The 19,530-nt window shown below is 38.7% G+C and overlaps 1 protein-coding gene across 14 annotated transcripts in view; it reads left to right on the top strand.

Moving 5' to 3' along the window:
• ENOX1 (ecto-NOX disulfide-thiol exchanger 1) overlaps window positions 1-19,530 on the top strand; it is a 772,227-nt gene that overhangs the window by 157,026 nt on the left and 595,671 nt on the right. For 12 of the 14 annotated variants that reach the window (XM_060194780.1, XM_060194779.1, XM_060194786.1 and 9 more), the window contains one exon: window positions 15,275-15,398. The exons of the other annotated variants lie outside the window; for them this stretch is intronic. The gene's annotated coding sequence lies outside the window, so the exon portion shown is untranslated. The remainder of the gene's footprint in view (window positions 1-15,274; window positions 15,399-19,530) is intronic. 14 annotated transcript variants of the gene reach the window in all.

Genomic DNA, 19,530 nt, shown 5'->3' with positions numbered 1-19,530 from the left:
GATTTCCTTTTCTTTCTTCCCCCCTCATATGCACTGATTGATTTCTCTCAAATCAAAAAAATAATTAAGTTTGCTAGGTGAAAAGCTGTTTCAGTAGCTTGACTCACATCTGATGTGAGTTCCCATGTGGTGAGAAGTAAAATATGTATGATTTGCACCACTGAACTACCAACTTAGTCCTTAAGTCAGAGTATATGGGCAACATTGCCACTACTGTCATTTTTATTTATTGAGCATCATGGTGTACCAAGGTCAGGTTTATAGTCATTTACTTAGGTCCAGTACACTAAGTTTATACTGTACAAGTAGAAGAGGCTACTGACTTCCTTCCTTCCTTCTTTCCTTCCTTCCTTCCTTCCTTCCTTCCTTCCTTCCTTCCTTCCTTCCTTTCCTTCCCTCCCTCCCTCCCTCCCTCCCCTCTCTCTCTTTCTTTCTTTCTTTCTTTCTTTCTTTCTTTCTTTCTTTCTTTCTTTCTTTCTTTCTTTCTTTCTTTCTTTCTTTCTTTCCCAGAGCACTGATGAGCTTTGGTTTATAGTGGTGGTATGGAGGGGAGGAATGATCTAGCCTCAGGCATGAGAATCTCTTTGCATAGCCACCCCCAAACCCCCAATCCCCCTTACTTATTTACTTTCTTTTTTGTCTGTGTATACCTTCTAGGCATATCATTGAAAATTTTTTTGATTATTTATTTATTTAAGAAAGGAGACGTTATCAAAACAATAGGATAAGAGGGTTACAACTCCACACACGTCTCATCACCAGATCTCCTTATCCTATTCCCTCCCCTGATAGCATTCCTATTCTTTATCCCTCTGGGAGTATGGACCCAGGATCATTATGGGGTGCAGAAGGTGGAAGGTCTGGCTTCTGTAATTGCTTCCCCGCTGAACATGGGCATTGGCAAGTTGATCCATACTCCCAGCCTGCCTCTCTCTTTCCCTAGTAGGGTGGGGCTCTGGGGAAGCAGAGCTCCAGGACACATTGTCGGGGTCCTCTGTCCAGGGCAGTCTGCTCAGCATCATGCTGGCATCTGGAACCTGGTGGCTGAAAAGAGAGTTAACATACAAAGCCAAGCAAATTGCTGACCAATCATGGACCTAAAGGCTGAAATAATGCAGATGAAGTGTTGGGGGATACTCACTGAAAACTATTGTGTACTTTTGCTTTCAGGTATATATTTTTCCCTAGTTTATGGATACATGTGAACATATGGACTATATCATGGGACCTAGTCTGTATCTAGGTTTTGGGACTTTGTTAGGAAGTGAACCACCTGGAATGGAATTAGAGAATACTATGAAAGGAAGGGTCTCACCTGAGTAATGAAGCTGAAGGGTTGTCATTCTACACCTGAAGTCTCTGGACACACTCTGAAGTGAAACATGCTGAGGTAGTACTTGTTGCATTGATTAGGTTGGGATCGGCGGATGCAGTATCATTTGATATGCATTGAGAGAAGCATGCAGGAAAGTGAGCCCCAACCTAAGGTTCCATGACTGGGGGAAATAATAGACGCTATAGTGGAAATGTGAGGTTTCTGCTGTCTTAGGGTTCAAGAAGATAATAGATAGTTATTGCTATAATCACATTATATGGTAATTGGGTTAACTTTGAAAAATCCCTTTGTTAGGATTTGCTGTATAATACCCAACATCACCATAATTATGTCCTTTGACAATATTTGTGTATAGCTGTGCCACTGGTTGCTTCAGTTCTCCCTGGTTTAGGCTTTTGAGAGAGTCAACATATCAAAGACTCAACCTATGTATTAAAATGACACAGTCTGTGCTTTAAAAAGTTTGAGACATACAATCAGTTTTTCCCTTCTCACATTAGTTAGTGATTTATATGACTACAGATTAATAGGAGTGTACATAAACATCATTTTGACTACCAAAAGACTGTGTCCCATCCCACTACCACACCCTGCCACCCCGGGAAGCTGAATAACCATCCTCACCCACACCCCAGGGATTTTACTTTGGTCCCCACCTCCAGATTTATTCATATCCTGCTTTGAGTTTCCCTTCTGTTATTCTTTCTCAACTTCTGTTAATGAGTGGGATCATTCCATACTCATCTTTATCTTTCTGACTTAGCTCACTTAACATAATTTTTTCTAGCTCAATCCAAGATGGGTCAGAGAAGGTGGGTTCATTGTTCTTAATAGCTGTGTAGTATTCCACTGTGTATATATACTATGGCTTTCTCAGCCACTCATCTGTTGTTGGGCACCTGGGTTGCTTCCAGGATTTAGCTACTATGTATTGTGCTGCTATGAACGTAGCTGTACACATATCTTTTTGGTTGGGTGTTATGGAGTCCTTGAGGTATATTCCCAATAGAGGAATTACTAGGTCATATGGAAGGTCCATGTCTAGCCTTGTGAGAGTTCTCTAGACTGCTCTCCAGAGAGGCTGGACCAATTTGCATTCCCACCAGCAGTGCAGAAGGGTTCCTCTGTCCCAATAGCCTCTCCAGCATTTGTTGCTGCTGTCCTTTTTGATGCATGCCATTCTCACAGGGGTGAGGTAATATCTCAATGTTGTCTTAATTTGCATTTCTCTGACAATCAGTGACCTGGAGCAATTTTTCACGTGTTAGCCTTTTGGATCTCTTCTGAAAAGAATGTTTTGTTTATATCCTCTGCCCATTTTTGGATGGGGTCATTTGCTTTTTTGGTGCTAAGTTTGCTGAGCTCTTTGTATATTTTGGTGATTAGTCTCCTGTGTGATGTATGGCATGTGAAGATCTCCTCCCATTCTGTGAGGGGTCTCCTTGTTTGTGTGATAATTTCTTTGGCTTTGCAGAAGCTTTTCACCTTGATGTAGTCCCATTATTTTGTTTCTACTTTAGTCTTCCTTGCAATTGGGTTTGATTCATCAAAGATGTCCTTGAGGTTTAGGTGGGAAAGTGTTCTACCAATGTTTTCTTCTAAGTATTTGATAGTTTCTGGTCTACCATCCAGGTTCTTGATCCATTTGGAGTTGATTTTTGTTTCTGGTGAGATAAGGTGGTTCAATTTTATTCTTCTGAATGTTACAACCCAGTTTTCCAAGCACCACTTATTGAAGAGAGCTTCCTTTCTCCATTTTATACTTTGGCCCCCTTATCAAAGATTAGATGTCCATAGGTGTGGGGGTTTAGTTCTGGGCTTTCAATTCTGTTCCAATGGTCTGTCTGCCTATTTTTGTTCCAGTATCAGGCTGTTTTGATGATGATAGCCTTATAATATAGTTTGAGATCTGTAAGTGTCATGATTCCATTTCTGTTTCTTTTCCTCAAGATGGTTTTGGCAATTCTATGTGTTTTCTGGTTTCACATAAATGATTGTAGTTTATGTTCTGTTCTCTTAAAGAAGCTTGGTGGAACTTTGATGGGTATTATATTAAATTTGTATATGGCTATGGGGAGTATATATATTTTGATGATATTATGTCTTCTAATCCATGAGCATGGGATGTCTTTCCATTTCTTGGTATCATTTTCTATTTCCTTGAATAGTGACTCATAGTTTTCAGTATACAAGTCTTTCACTTCTTTGGCCAGCATTATTCCTAGGTATTTTATTGATTTTGCTGCAACAGTGAATGGGAGTGATTTATGGATGTCTTCTTCTTCATATTTAGTGACTGCATAAAGAAATGCCACTGATTTTTGTACACTGATTTTGTAGTCTGACATGTTGCTATATTGCCTAATAACTTCTAGCAGTTTTCTGCTGGGTTCCTTAGGTTTTTCTATTTATACTAATATATCATCTGCAAATAGTGAGAGCTTGACTTCTTCCCTTCCAGTCTGTATTCCTTTGATTTCATTCTCTTGCCTGATTGCTATGGCAAGAACTTCCAATACTATGTTGAACAGTAATGGTGATAATGGATAGCCCTGTCTAGTCCCAATCTGAGGGGGAATGTTTTCAGCTTCTGTCCGTTGAGTATGATGGTGGCTGTAGGTTTTCTATATATGGACTTTACTATCTTGAGGATTTTCCCATCTATTCCCATTTTTTGTAGTGGTTTGAACATGAGTTGGTGTTGGATTTTGTCAAAGGCTTTCTCTGCATCTATTGAGATAATCATGTGGCTTTATGTTTTGCTTTTATTGATGTGGTGAATGACATTGATTGACTAATGTGTGTTGAACCAGCCTTGCATTCCTGGGATAAATCCCACTTGGTCTTGATGAACAATCTATTTGATATACTGTTGTATCCAGTTGGCCAGGATCTTGTTTAATATATTGGCATCTATGTTCATCAGAGATATTGGTCTGTAGTTTTCCTTTTTTTGTGTGTGTCCCTATCTGCTTTTGTTATCAGGGTGATGTTGGCTTCATAGAAGGTGGAGTGTTCCTGTTTCTTCGATCTTGTGGAAGAACTTTAGAAGTACAGGTATAACTGTTACCTGAAGGTTTTGTAGAATTTGTTTGTGAAGCCATCTGCCAGGACTTTTGTTGTTGGAAAGATTCTTAATAACGGTTTCGATTTCTTTGTCTGTGATTGGTGCATTTAAGTTTTTTAGTTCTTATTGGTTCAGTTTTGGAAGGGTATATGTTTCCAAGAATTCTTTCAGATTCTCTAGCTTGGCGTATAGTTCTTCCTAAAAGTCTCGCATGATTTTCTGTGGTTTATCATTGAATATGTGCTGTGTGGATTTGAAAGGAATGTGTATTCCAGTTTTTTGAGGTGAAGTTCTCTGAAAATGTCCAGAAGGTCTAGTCTGTTCATCTCTTATTTTATTTCTCTTGTTTCTTTGTTTATTCTCTGCTTCGTTGATCTAGGTATGAGAGTGCGATGTTAAAGTCTCCCACTATTATTGTATTACTATTTATGTATTTTTGTAGTTCTTTCCGTAGGTGTTTGATGTATGTAGATGGTCACTCATTGGGTGCACAGACGTAAATAATTAATAAATCTTCTTGGTTGATTGATCCTTTAATCATTATGTAATGGTCTTGCCTATTTTTCATTACTTTATTTAATTTAAAGTCTCTGGTGTCAGAGATGAGTATGGCTGTTCCTGCCTTTTTTGTGGTCCATTAGCCTGTATGATAGTTTTCCATCCTTTCACTTTAAGTCTGTGTTTGTCTTGGGTCAGAAGGGATTCTTGCAAGCAGCATATGGTTAAGTTGTGCTTTCTGATCTATCTCCCACTCTGTGCCATTTAATGGATGAATTTAATCAGTTGACATTTATTGATAGTATGGATTGAATGTATTGTAGTGACATTATGCAACAATTCTTTTTTTGCTCTGATATATTTGAAGTATTATAGTGATGTACTTTTTTTTATAAGACGTCTTTTAGATTTAACCTTTTTTTTTATTGATGTGGTTTTTATTTTTAATTTTTCTGTTCCGTTGTTCTTTAGTTGTTGTGTTTGAGTATAAGCCACGCTGTACTAAAGACCTTTATAACATGTGCAGTCACCAGCCTCAGAAATTACAACAGTAGTAACTGAGGCAAGGATTGATGCAGTTCTACCAATATCATTTAGCCAAACAACATCCCCAGTCCAGGAAAAAAATAACCAAACAAACAAAAAAGAAAGAGGAAAAAAGGGAAAGCAAGAATAGACAGTTATACAAATCTACTATCCACTATAAATTTCTAGGATAGAAAAGGGAGAAAGGGAAGTAAAGAATAAACACACACATAGAGTACACTCCAAGTCAAATTTCTTCCCCAAAATAATTCACAAGTGAGTTTCAGTGAATTCAGAAAAGAAAAGAAGGAGGAAGGAAGAAAATAATTTTTAAAACAGGAAGGAAGAAAGAAGAAAAAAGGAAGAGCAGTGAAAGGAAAAAAGTTTTTTTTTTTTTTAATTAGGTAGGAGGAGGAAAAAAGGAAAGTAGAGACAAGAGGTAGAGAGAAACAAGTTTCTCTCAGAATGGATATGACACCCAGTCACCTAGCAATGGAAAAAGCAACAATGGTCAACTTGAAGAAGGTGGATGGAAAAGGGACACATGTATATAATAATAGTAGTAATACAATACAATACAATACAATTTAATATAATACAATACAATACAATAAAATAGAGTAGAAAACCCCTAACCGTCAGTCTGCAGCTTGGACAGCTAGCCTGAGTAAATACAGCCAATTGAAAGAAGTATCCTAAACAAACAAACAAAAAAAAAACCCTCCAGGTAGTCTTTCCCAGGCAGTGATGAGGCTCTGATTGGTCATGTATTTTGGCACTCAAATAGAGCTCCAGTCACTTAAAAAAAATAAAAGAGAAGTTAAAGGAATAGGGGTTGGAATGACACCCCTGGTGAGCCAGGAATCTTGGTAAAGAAAATAGCTCAGCAGGGAGCCTGCTAGGAGTGGCTGTGCTCTGTGCTGCCCCTGCAGGCAGATACTCGGGTGGGGGAGCTCAGAAATAATCAAAGGATTGTCCTTTGTCCCTCTGACCTCTGTTAGCTCAAGCAAAAGTTATGGGACTGTGTTTTGGTGTCCCTCTGACCATCCGGTGTTCACCCTCCTACAGATAGCCCAATATCCTGCCAGATCCAGTGTATTATGGGTTGCAAGCTGCTGCCTCTTGGAGCTCACAGCAGCTGCTGCTCCAAAGTCGCCATCTTGGCTCCATTTTTTTATTTTTAAAAAGTTATTTATAAATAAAAGGTTTTTTCTCCTGGCAAGAAAAGTGTTGCAGGACTCCCTTTCTTGGTGCTAAGGTTTTATGTTGTATATAGAGAGTAGATTGGTAAGACACATACTGGTAAGAGCTCACATTGTTTTCCTAGTTGATGCCTCCTTGGCTCAAGATTTTTGAGGAAAAGGGCATGGATATTCTGACCTAGATTTTTAAATTTAAACTACAGGATCTGGGGGGGAGGGGGTCAGGTTAAGTGCACAGCAGGTTAAGTGCACATGGCACAAAGCTCAAGGACTGGCTAAAGGATCCTGGTTCAAGCCCCCGGCTCCCCATTTGCAGGGGGGTTGCTTCACGAGCAGTGAAGCAGGTATTCAGGTGTCTTACTCTCCCCCTTTTGGTCTCCCCCCTCCATTTCTCTGTCCAACCCAACAACAACAACATCAATAACAACAATAATAATAACCACAACAACGATAAAACAAGGGCAACAAAAGGGGGGAAAATAGCCTTCAGGAGCAGTGGATTCATAGTGCAGGCATGGAGCCCCAGCAATAATCCTGGACTCTAAAAATAAAATAAATAAATAAATAAATAAAATAAAACTAAGAGGCAGAAATGAAGCCTTGAGCAAAGCAGAGAATATGGTGAATTGCATACAATTGAAATGAAGAGAAAATGCACTGTACTGATGAATTCTGTGTTGAGTATGTGTGCATGTATGCTGACAGGTATATATTCATATTCATCTTAGTATGTTCATGTGTGAAGGAGACATTTTATTATTTCATTTGGAATATATATCTTACCTATACAGGCTGATTTATGGACACAAAAGTAAATGGAACAACTGAATATTGTAGTACATAACCCTAAAGCAGTCTATCTGGATGGTATTGAGAATGGTAATGATAATCTTGCTTTTTTAAGAACCTGATTTTGCCATTTTCTCTTAAATATAATTTGACTTATTTTTCGTCTAAGTGTCAGAAGTATGAAATTAGGCTCAACTTGTCAGAGATCAACTCAGTGTTTAATGATTAAATTTGTAATTTTACATACATTTATTAAATTTCTAACACAATTCCTAATTTGTTTCCATGTTGTCCTTCTCGTTACTGCAGTTCTATTAATTTTGGTGTTTTTCAGGGCCCCAAAGTTGATCTCACTTTGTATAGGAATCTGAGAAATGTTTATTCATCTTCATGCCTTACTGCACATACATTTTACTCTAGTGATGCGTCCAACCAGGACTCACCCCACCCTCATCCTAGGCACATAGCTCCACTGCTTCTCAGTCTCTGCTGCAGTTCTATAGCCATGTGTAGTAGGTTCTTTCCAGAGAATGTGAGTGGGTGTGATGTGTGTCTTTTCTAATCCTGGCCCATATAAATACGGAGAAGCATACCTCTGTAAACCTTCTTCCTGTGGTCCAAGAGGGATGGGTACCACTTCTGGGGAGGTTCTGGGAATGATTGTCCCCAACCCCCCTCCCCCCAGTTCTTTATACCACTATATGATAAAAGAATTACGTTTATTCTTACTAAATCCATTGACTTTTGATAATCTGTTATATAATTTAGTCTACCTAAGCCAACAAAAATTCCAAATATCTATTTCTGCATTCAGTCCAGGTTACTCTGAAAGTGAGATTCAAGTTATCTGTTTATTGACTGCGTCTTGGGTGTAGCTTTTGTTTATCTTAATTTCATCTTGTCTAAAAACTGACCATGATGTCCTCTCTCTGATCCTGTGCTTTTTCTGGTGTCCCTTTCTCTGTGGATAGTAGCCCTGGCCAAACAGAAACCCCACATGCTTAGGTGCTGATTTTGATTGTTTTAATTGCAACATCCCTAATGTATTACAGGAGCTGACAAACTTCAACCCCTGCTTAAATCTGGCCTGTTGACTTGTGTTTTATAAATACATTTTTGTTTGAATATAGGCATATTCATTCACATGAATTATTTGTGTATGTCTGTTTTCTTACTAGAATAGAAGCAGACCATTCTCACAAGGCTAAGACAGTACCTCATTATTGTCTTGATTTGAATTTCTCTGGTAATTTATGATTTTGAACATTTTTTCATATGCCTGTTGACCACCTGAATATATTCTTTGGAGAAATATCTGTTCAGTTCTTTCTTCCATTAATGGAGTTGTATGTTTGTTACTGAGTTTTGTGAGTTCTTTATATATCCTTGTTATTAGTCCTTTGTCTGATATGTGGCCTGTAAATGTTGTTTCCCATACTGTAGGGTATCTGTCAGTAATGGTTTCTTTTGCTATGCAGAAGCTCTTCAGCTTGATGTAGTCCCAGGAATTTATGTTTTCTTTTGTTTTACTTGCTGTTAGACTTGAGGCTCCAAAGACATTTCCAAACAGATATCATGTAGTGTTCTGCTAATGTTTTCATATATATATATTTTTCCCCTCCCCCTCTTCTATATATTTTGTAGTTTCTAGTCTAACTTCTAAGTCTTTGATACATTTGGAATTTAGCTTAGTGAATGGTGACATGTGATGTGATGGTCCTGTTTCATTCTTTTGCATGTGGCAAATAAGATTTCCCAGTAATATTTATTAAAGAGGCTTTCCTTTCTTCATTTAATGTTCTGAGACCCTTTGTCATAGATTAACTACATAAATGTGAGGGCTGACTTTTGGGTTCTCATTTCTATTGCATTGATCTGGTATTTTTGTTCCAGTACTACACTGTTTTGATTATCACACTGCTATAATAATAGCTGTAAATAAAGGGGTGTGTTGCCTTCATTATTGCTCTTTTTGCTCAGGATTGCTTTGGCAGTCCTCAGTCTTTTGTGGTTCCAGATAAACTTCTGCAGCATTTGTCCTGTCCTTTGAAATAAATTCATAGGAATTTTTATAAGAATTGCATTGGATCTGTGCATTGCTTTTGGTAAGATGATAGCGAGAGCGCACCTTTTTTTAAAGCAAGAATTTTAATTGAATTAAATACGAATAAATTATGTGATGGGGGCCAGGAGATAACTCAGCCAATAGAGTGTATATTTTACTTTATTCAAGCAGCCAGGGTAGAACCCCTGGCCACCACATGGGAGCACTTGCACAGAGGAATCTTCACAAATGGTGGAATGATTCTGCAATGTCTTCTCTCTCTCTCTCTCTCTCTCTCTCTCTCTCACTTGCACAGAGGAATCTTCACAAATGGTGGAATGATTCTGCAATGTCTCCTCTCTCTCTCTCTCTCTCTCTCTCTCTCTCTCACACACACACACACACACACACACTTTTTATCTTTAATAAAGAAAAGAGTCTTCTGAGAGTGGAGAAATTGTACAGGCATGGAGTCACAGTGATAGACCCTGTTGGAAAACAAAGAAAAACTTAAATATTTGATCAAGGGTTATGAGCTACACAAGTTAGAGGATACAAAAGCAGAGACATCACACTTATGGGTACATATGCATATAGTCATACAAAACACTTGTTCATTAAGTGACAAAATTATCTTAGACATCTGATACTACAAATAGACAAGGTATGAGTCGACACCTGAAATTGTAAGATTAGAGAAAAACATTCTTTTTTTGCTTTAGTTTGAAAGAACCCATTAATAAGTGGTTTTTTTCTTTTTCTTTTTTTCTTTTTTTAAGACCAGAGCACTGCTCAGCTCTGGTTTATGGTAGTGCTGGGGACTGAACCTGAAAACTCAGAGCCTCAGGCATGAAAGTCTTTTGCATAACCATTACGCTTCTCCCCAGCCTAGAAAAGTGTTTTTAACTCTGTGTTGCATCCAACCCTTCTTTTGTTTGTTTAACCAATCCTCAGTGGGTAGGATACCAGGTGGTAGAATCCAAGTATTAAGGAGAAAAGGACCTATTATATCAGTGGGGATTTAGACACCTAACATTTAATCACAGGACAATATAGTCAGTATGGTTATTAGCAATTTATGCATAGTAGTGATGAGAGCACAGAATAAGAAGCAAATTCTGTTGTTATCTGTTTCAGCAAGATGAAAATTGAAATGTAATTTTTTTTTTTTTGGCCATGTATGAGTGAGGGAAGTGGACAATGTTCACTTCTCTTCTGGTTTTCTTTTGTCTGAGTAGTTTTCATTGGTATCTTCTCACTTTTGTGGGGCTGTGAGGGAGACTGTATATTGTTTTCCACGTGCATCTGCCCAACAGATTGAGTAATTCATGCATGGCAGCATGATGCACAGTGGCAACGTTTCTTTACATATCGGGTTGCATCATAGGAGCATAGGCAGACTTTGCTCCTATGAGGTCACTGTTCCTCCTGTCCTCCCCTGAAGAAAGCAGGAAAGCTCAGTTCCTGAGCTCTGACCTTCCATCTATCAGAACTCTCTAAAACTCTACAATAATGTTGTTAAAATATCTTCAATCTTTGATATCAATAAATGACAATGGCCTGAATTCACCTATTAAAAGTCACAGAGTAGGAAGATGGATCAGAAAACAAAACCCAACAATATGCTGTCTACAGGAAACCCACCTAACTTAACAAGACAAACACAGACTCAAAGTGAAAGGATGGAAAACTATCAGACAGGACAGTGGCCCACAAAAAAAGGGCAGGAACAGCTATTCTCATATCTGACATGATAGACTTTAAAATCAATAAAATTAAAAAAGATAGGGATGGACACTAATGCTCAGTGGATCAGTCAATCAAGAGGACTTAACAATTATAAACATCTATGCACCCAATGAGAAGCCATCTAAATACATCAAACATCTACTGAAAGGGCTACAGCAATATATTAACAGCAACACACTCATAGTAGGGGACTTCAACACCCCACTCTCTCAACTTGACAGATCAACCAGGCAGAAAATCAATAAAGACATAAGGGAACTATATGAGGAGTTAAACTCGAACTACTGGACATTTTCAGAGTCATTCATCCCAAGAAACTGGAATACACATTTTATACTCAAGTCCACATGGGCCATTCTCAAGGACAGACCATATGTTAGGCCGCAAAGACAGCATCAGCAAATTTAAGAGCATTGAAATCATCCCAAGAATCATCTCAGACCACAGTGGAATTAAACTGACACTTAACAATCAACAAAAGATTAGTAATCATTTCAAAATGTGGAAGCTCAACAGTACACTCCTTAAGAACTACTGGGTCAAAGAAGAAATAAAGGAAGAAATCAAAATGTTTCAAGAATTCAATGGAAATGAAGACACAAGCTATCAAAATATTTGGAACACAACTAAGGCAGTACTGAGAGGGAAGGAAGTTCCTGAGCTCTGACCTTCTCAGTATAGCCAAATGGGAACAAATCATACTTAAAAAAGATTGATGCTGTGAATCTATCTACATGGGAGACTGACTAGCAGCAAATGGACTCCAGTTTTTGTAGGCAGACATTTATGTCATCTAACTTGAGACTCTTTTCATCTCATTAAATCAGATAACATAGAAATGAACTAACCGCAAGGTTTCTTCTCTTTAGTCTTCTTAGCATTTTTATTATTACTATTATATGTTTTTAGGAATTCTTGACTTCAGCCTCCAAAATTTCTTGGGATTAAGTCCATGTAGAACAAGTTACTGTCCAGTGATAATGTTATTGATAGTGTGTATATAGATCCAATTTTTGTCATTTATTAACTGGGTAGACATATCTGAGTTGTAAAACTGAATGAATTGAACTTCATTTTCTCATCATAAAAATTAGAAATTACTTCTATTATTTACCTCATAAAATATTTCGTAGTTTAAGTGAAATATAAAATCCTAGTACATACTAAGAAGAGCTCCTTAATGTTATTGCTTATTACTAGGTCAAAAAAAAATCTAAACATTGCCTGTTGCTTTTGCTCTGTTGTTTGGAATATAAGACATTTCATCTGTCATTCCACCATTACTAGGTAATTATCATTGCCCCCTGGGAACCTCTTCTGGGGCTTTCCAAGTTTTCATTTGGGTTCGGAAAGATTTATTTAGGTTCAAGAACCTTTAGTGATTACAGGAGCCATTCCTGTGTTCAGATAAAATGTATTAGAAAAAGAATTAAAGATAAGCTAATAGGAAATAATGCACTCCCCAACAAGAGGCTGTTTTAGAAGAGGGACAGAAGCAGGTCAAAGGTCAAGCAACTTTGGCTTTCTGTAGTCTTCTTTAGTCCCATTCCCATGATTCATAATTGGCAGTTCTCCACTCAGGCCTTGTGATTCTTCCACGTGGTGGTGGATAATCACTGTTGTGGGCCACACAGGTCATGGGTGAGCAAGTTGTCTTAGTCTGGTAGATTTCCTTGCTGAGTCATCAGCATGATTCCAGCCTCACTAGTTTTCACATGACCACCACCTTTTACTTTCTGTCTGCTGGCTACATGGTTACCTATTCTGCTGTCTGGCTTCCCCTAACAGTGGCCAGGACATACTGAAAGATTACCCTAAGATGTCATATGTGACTTTTAACCCCTTGGCTCGTATATAGTAACTGAGACCTCATTTATATTAGATTTCCCAGTGTTTAAAACCTTTTGGTGATCACCTCTCCCCCCAAACCATATTTCTTCAGTTCCTGAGGAGGGCTTAGCCAATAACAGTGGGTTTTCCTCTAAGCAAGTCCAAGTGCTTTCATTCACCATAATGCCCAAGAGCAACACTGGAAGCTCAGGGTATTCTTCATAGGCCTCCAAAAGTCCAGAAAGAAGAAAACAGTAGAAGAACAAAAACTCCATCACTTAATAGTTTCTTTTACCTTATCACTGGTGCTCTAATCCACCCCTCCAAAAAATAAAAGAAACTATCAAAAATATTACATACCACCATTTAATACTTCTTTCCTGAAATTCTCTTTGAAGTAGACTTGACATCAGGTATGAACTGCCAAGTTCACCGACTCATTTCTTCACTATGTAAGCCATTAAAAGGTCACTGCTCAGATGCTGAAATACCTGCTTGAGGCTAACAGCAAGGTGCCCAAATGATTCTCTGCTGTGCCCTTATTCTTGTGCTCATCTGGGTTCTCCCCAGAAACTCAGATCCTACCATTAGCTAGCACATAGGTCTTATAAGCATCAGAAAACTGCTCCTTGCCTAAGCCTTCCTGGCAGGATCTACCCAGGGGAATGGAAGGAAACCCTGCAAAAGGAAGCTGCAATTACTGGAAGTGATGCTTTTTTTTTTTTAAACAGAAAATGTAGATCCACTAGATCTGGATATAGAGAAATATGAAGAAACTCAGTGTGGGAAAATGTCATCCAAGTGAACTTGAAAGTTAAGACCAAATCTTTGGCACTAACTTGTGTTTAAAGCAAACACCATTAGAAAATGACCCTGGGGATCCTGGGAAATTGAAGAGCAGCATGATTTACACAATGAGGACAAAAGGAAAGCAAATGCTTAAGAACAGTCTTTTCTAAAAGCTACCATTTCTAACAAGACACTCTGAACATTATTTTTTTGAAAGCCATTGCAAAGCTTAAATATTTATATTGGTATTATTTAGTTGTGAACATGGAAAGTTCTGGGGTAGCCAATATAGTATTTCTAGTCCCATTTTGTAATTATCAAGGGAAAAGATTGGTCCTTAAGAAAGCATAACTTATCTCCTCTTTGATTGGTTATATCTACTGTGCATAAGGGAGTTTTGGCTTAATTAAGCTTTTTAGCCCTCCTTTTCAAAGAGGCCATATCATTTGTTATGGTAAGTGCAAACCAGGGAGTTCTATCTTTTAGGAAGATTATCTGTTCTCTGTAGAGTGATGGTCCTCAAAGGAGTTCTAGGGCCTCAAAAACAAAGATTTTGTTATCCCCTGGTCACTACTATTATAGAAGTAGATTAATTAATAGCATCATAGGGTTGATGGTTTCTTCCAGAAAGGACATTGATCACCCTTTATGGCCATGTAAGTGGGTCATCAGAACCTTTTGGATATTAAATATCTGTATTAGGATAAATCCTGGGATAAGAGACTTCTGCTCATTTTCTTCCTTCCCCTTTGACTATTCAGTCCTGTGCTGTCAACTCTTAACAATTGAAATATCCAAATCACATTAGTTTCTCATTAATTGAGATACATGTCTCTGCTGTACAACCATTGAATTTAATGTAATGACTAAAATACAGGAGCAATACAGGAGCCAAGAGACACCATATCTCCTATTTCCAACTGTAGCTAAATCCTAGACCTGCTGATGTCACTAAGAAGACATAGCATTTTCTGGGAGCTTTCCCAGCTCCTATCTCATAGCAAAAGACTAATGAAGAGTTTGTTTTGGGGAAGTAGGGATCTGAAATTTTCTCTTTAGCTGTGGACCAAGTGTGTGTGCATGTCCACTTATACACAGGGACCTCCATGGAGGACATAGCCAGATGTTGGAGGAGAGTTTCTCTGTATTTATCTGCCATTGACCTTGGCCTAATTTATTATGTTTTGGCAGACAATTCCAGAGATGAAGGATGATGTACCTATTAGATGTTATGTGCCATATTCTGTTTCTGAAAATATTTGTTTTACTAATGATGCTATTCTGTTACATGAGAAACCCAAGTTTTATTTTATCAAATATCATAACTAGTTGTGCTGTGACTGTGATTTCACAGGCCCTAAGCAGAACACATAAAATGTTATTTCAAGTGCCAAGTTTATCCCCTCTCCTAATTTCTTTCTTTCTTTCTCTCTCTCTTTTTTCAGAATTTTGTAAGTGGCTTCACTCTAATTAGCTCCCCAAGGACCATAGCTCCTGTTACATTGGTGGTGGTGCTTTTTCCAGAGGTGGCAGCAGAGACCAAGCAGCCACTGCTGGTTGGCATGCAAGGTAGGTGAATGTAGGAGCTTTTTTCCCTTTTCTTTAGAAATTTTCAAATCTAGGCTCAACTCTTTGTAAGTCTGAAATGTTTGATTTTTGAGGTTGTTTTTGTAATGCTGAATTCGCCTTGTCCTATCACTGAATTTCCTATGAGAGTGGCTACCATCACTGCAACCCCCTATAGTGACTAGCCTCTATTTACCATGAAAGAAAAAAAAGAAAAGAAAAGTGAAACATGTAGTACTAGTGAAGTACAGCTACAATTAAATACTACTTACCAAAAAGGATTAGAATAAATCTACTTTATGTTTATCTAGCCTGCTAAAAGTAAACACCTTTATAGAAAACAGAGCCAAGTTATTTCTGGTGGCCCAGATTTGTTGTTAAAAATTCGTAGGCTCTAGCTGGCCGGGCTGGCTTCATGGGCAGGTAACAGAGACGCGGAGACAACAGCTGGGCAGGGAAGCTGTATTTCTTTATTCAGGAACAACGATTCATAAACTAAACCAAACTAATCACCAAACAGAACTCTGCTGTCTCTTTGCGGCGGCGCAAGCACTCTCTCTTACTCTGCAGCTCAAGAACCCTGGAACTCTGCCTTACTCTGGAACTCTGGAACCCTCTACTACTCTCCAACTCTTCAACTCTGGAACTCAGGAACCCTCTCTCGGGGTTCCTTGGGGCGGGGCCAAGCGGGCCCGCAAAATTAGCAGGACTGATCCAATTCTCTTGGCGGGGGAGAACTAGAACCCAATGTAAAGCATACAACAGATGTTCCTATAGTCTAAATTACTGTGAGAAGTCTGCCAAGATCTTCCCCTTAATCACAGGGAGCACAGACCTCTGAAACCCCACAAGGTGAAGCAGAGGAAAAGAAGGAGGAGGGATGCCAGCCTGAGAGCAGGAAAGTAGGTGGGGGGGGGGGCTAGAATAAGCAAACTAGTGGCTTCTTGCTTTGACATGTTTCTTTTAACCAGATAATTACAAGTAAAATTTTGATGATTATCAATAGGAAGGAAACATACTTATGGTAGCTATCTTAAAATGCATTATTTAAAGTTCTTAATGACTCAAATTCAGAGCCTTAGTCTGAGGGAGCTGAAAGTTGGGAGTAAAGGAGCTTGAGCATGTAGGAGACAGTTAATCTTAAAGCTTATTGCACACAGTGGTTTGACTGCCTTTTGTTGTTGGAAAAATCATGTGGCAAGAAGGTTTGCCTCTTTTCAAAGGCAAATTATAACAAGGACAATTAAGACAGAAAAAGAAAACACAGAGACAGACTTGAACTGGGTGTGGTATATTGCACCAAAGCAAAGGACTCTGGAAAGGGAGGGGAAGGTAGGGGAAGGAAGGAGGAGAAGAGTGGATGATGATGGAAGGAATGCAAATTGTGGGTGAGAATGTTTAGCAGACACATACCATGGGAAGATGAGAAATTGTATCCATGTGCCAACAGCTGTACTATACACCATTAACACCCCCCTCCCTCCCGGGGATTTGGGAAAAAAAGTAAAAAAAAAAAGTCTTGAAAAACAAACAAAAAACTCACACTATTATTTATCAATTATACCTCAGTAAACATGAAAAAAAAAAAACACATGGTTCTAGTCTATACCATTGTTTTTGGTTTGTTTGTTTTTGCCTCCAGGGTTATCAACTGTATGCACCACCACCTACCCCCATAGACTACTTAGTTTTGGCCTGGGTTAAAACATATCCTCATGATGTTGACTGGTTTAATATTTGGACTAATATGAGGTTACTAGCCATTATATATGTGTGATGTATCACACCTATATAAAAGTTGAAATGCTGGTTACTGAAACAGGTGATCTGTGAGCTCAGAATATATTATTACTGAATATATCAATTAACTCCCACTGGCAGTGTGAGGGTCCTCAAGTTTTATCCAACACTTGGTAGCATCAGTTTTTCTCTCTTTTTTTAAATTTTCTTTTTTGGTTCAGTTAATTTTAGACATTTTTTCAGAAGCTATAGTATATATAGCTCATCAAATTTTAAATATTATCCCTTAGAGACTAAATATAGTGAACATCTTAGGTCAATGTGTTTATCTTTTATAACATCCTTCAGGATTTTTTTTTTATTTAAGAAAGTATTAATTAACAAAACCATAGGGTAGGAGGGGTACAACTCCACACAATTCCCACCACCCAATATCCATATCCCACCCCCTCCCCTGATAGCTTTCCCATTCTCTATCCCTCTGGGAGCATGGACCCAGGGTCATTGTGGGTTGCAGAAGGTAGAAGGTCTGGCTTCTGTAATTGCTTCCCCGCTGAACATGGACATTGACTGGTTGGTCCATATTCCCAGACAGCCTCTCTCTTTCCCTAGTAGGGTGGGTCTCTGGGGAAGCTGAGCTCCAGGACACATTGGTGAGGTCTTCAGTCTAAGGAAGCCTGGCCAGTATCCTGATGACATCTGGAACCTGGTGATTGAAACGAGAGTTAACATACGAAGCCAAACAAATTGTTGAGCTATCATGGACCCAAAGCTTGGAATAGTGGAGAAGAAGTGTTAGAGGGGTACTCACTGCAAACTCTAGTGTACTTCTGCTTTCAGGTATATATTTTGCAGTAGTTTACGAATACATGTGAACATATGCTCTCTCTCACAGAAACTGGTGTATATGTAGGTTTTAGGACTTTGTTAGAAAGTGAACCACCTGAAATGGAATTAGAGTATACTATGAAAGGAAAGGTCTCACCCTAGTAATGAAGCTGAAGGGTTATCATTCCACACGTGAAGTCTCTGGACACAGTCTGAAGTGAAGCATGTTGAGGTGGCAATCATTGTGTTGTTTAGGTTGTGATCGGCAGATGCAATATTATTTGATATGGATTGGGAGAGGCATATGGGAAAGTGGGCCCTATCTAATGGTTCCAGGACTGGGGGAAATATAGGCTCTATAGTGGAGATGTGAGGTTCCTGTTGTCTTAGGGTTCCAAAAGGCAATTGATAGTTCATGTTATCATCACATTATTTGGTAATTGGGAAAACTTTGAAAAGTCCTTTTGTTAGGGTTTGCTGTACAGTACCCAATATCTTGTATATAACTGTGCTATTGGTTGCTTCTGATCTACTTGGTCTAGGCTTTTGAGAGAGTCTGCATATCATTTACACAGCCTATATATTGAAACGATTCAGTTTGTGTTTTGAAAAACTTCGAGACATACAATTAATTTTCCCCCTCTCGTAGTAATTAACTAGTGATTTATATGACTACATTTTACTAGGAGTGTACATAAACACCATTCCCACCACCAAAAGGCTGTGACCCATCCCTGCCACCCACTCCCACACCCCACTGTAACAGGAAGCTGCATGTCTCGCCCTCACCATAGGGTTTTTACTTTGGTGCCCTACTTACAATTTGGTCAGGTCCTTCTTTTAGTTTCCCTTTCAGATCTTCTTAGTCAACTTCTGTGATGAGTGGGATCATCCCATAATCATATTTATCTTTCTGACTTAGCTCACTTAACATAATTCCTTCTAGCTCTGTCCAAGATGGGTCAGAGAAGATGGGTTCATTGTTCTTGATAGCTGCATAGTATTCCATTGTGTATATATACCACAGCTTTCTCAGCCACTCATCTGTTGTTGGGCACCTGGGTTGCTTCCAGGATTTAGCTAATATGAATTGTGCTGCTATGAACATAGGAGTACACACCTCTTTTTGGTTGGGTGTTATGGAGTCCTTGGAGTATAACCCCAGGAGAGGAATTACTGGGTCATATGGAAGGTCCATATCTAGCCTTGTGAGAGTTCTCCAGACAGCTCTCCACAGAGGCTGTACTAATTTACATTCCCACCAGCAATGTAAAAGGGTCCCTCTGTACCCACAACCTCTCCAGCATTTGTTGCTGCTGTCTTTTTTGATGTATGCCATTCTTACAGGAGTGAGGTGGTATCTTAGTGTTGTCTTAATTTGCATTTCTCTGACAATCAGTGACCTAGAGCAGGTTTTCATATGTCTGTTAGCCTTTTGGATCTCCTCTGTAGTGAATGTTCTGTTCATATCCTCTGCCCATTTTTGGATGGGGTCATTTGCTTTTTTGGTGCTAAGTTTGCTGAGCTCTTTATATATTTTTTGGTGATCAGTTTCTTGTCTGATGTA

This window comes from Erinaceus europaeus, chromosome 7 (genome assembly GCF_950295315.1).
Source record: "Erinaceus europaeus chromosome 7, mEriEur2.1, whole genome shotgun sequence".
NCBI classification, from domain to species: domain Eukaryota; kingdom Metazoa; phylum Chordata; class Mammalia; order Eulipotyphla; family Erinaceidae; genus Erinaceus; species Erinaceus europaeus.
This window is presented reverse-complemented; position numbering and strand designations above follow the sequence as displayed.